Below are 1156 nucleotides of genomic sequence, written 5' to 3'. Positions count from 1 at the left end.
TTTTTTTTTTTTTTTTTTGTGTCTTATTTTAGGATAAAATATTGTTTTGTTGCTGATGAATTTTGTCCATCGAAGACATATATTGGCAAATGCTTATGGTAAATATGTTGAATGAGGCTGATGTGTTTAAATTGCTGCTTGTTTGTAGCTAGATGTAAAGTATGTATGAATATGAAGGGAGTTTGAGTGAGATAAATTTTTAGGGAGTGGATATTGGATTGTGGTTCAGATTTGGGTCCAGATGTGAAACATCAAAGAAGTGACAAAAGAAAAGAAGGAAAATTAAGGAAGATTAAAGTTTTCACATTCAGATAAACAGGAGCTATTTTATAAACAAATGTAAAGAATATGAAAAGAAAATGGCATAATTCATTGTTTTTCTGAACCAGGTTTGTTTGTGAAGACTACATGTGTCTACTATGTTAAGACTAAATAGTTGTTACTTCTTGGATGTTCTGGTCCTAACGGTGGGACCCTAATTTTTGGCTTTAGATTTAACTCTTTGGAAAATACATGTTATTTTTTTATCATATTTGGTAAATGATATTTTCAAATATTTCTTCCTATTTTCATTTTCTCTGCTACATACTGATTAATACTAGAAACATCTATTTCATTTTAATGAAATTATATCATAAAATATTTAAAAACCTACACTTGTTATATACTTTGGTAAAATTGATTAATGCAACCCCAAAGCAGTAAGTCATGCCTCCAACCATGATACTATGTGATTAAGAAATACTTTTCAGAATCGTAGTTCTGGGTTTGATCTACTACATGGCACCTTGAGCAAGTGTCTCTTACCACTTGATAAACCACATTGGTAAACCTCAGTTTTACCAATACTTCAAGAATGGAATCTTGTAGGTAGAAACCATGTAGAAACCATCTTCCCTATATATATTAGAAGCATCAGTTGTGGCGTGCAAGAGAGAAGATTGCGCTGGTATGGACATGTGGTGAGAATGGAGGAGGATAGCTGCGTGAAAAAGTGCCACACCCTAACAGTTGAGGGAACCCGTGGAAGAGGTAGGCCCAGGAAGACCTGGGCTGAGGTGGTGAGGCAAGACCTTCGTACATTGGGCCTCGCCGAGGCGATGACTACTGACCGAGACCTTTGGAAATGTGCTGTGCGTGAGAAGACCCGGCAAGC

Source organism: Octopus bimaculoides, chromosome 5, assembly GCF_001194135.2.
Source record: "Octopus bimaculoides isolate UCB-OBI-ISO-001 chromosome 5, ASM119413v2, whole genome shotgun sequence".
NCBI lineage: Eukaryota > Metazoa > Mollusca > Cephalopoda > Octopoda > Octopodidae > Octopus > Octopus bimaculoides.
This window is presented reverse-complemented; position numbering follows the sequence as displayed.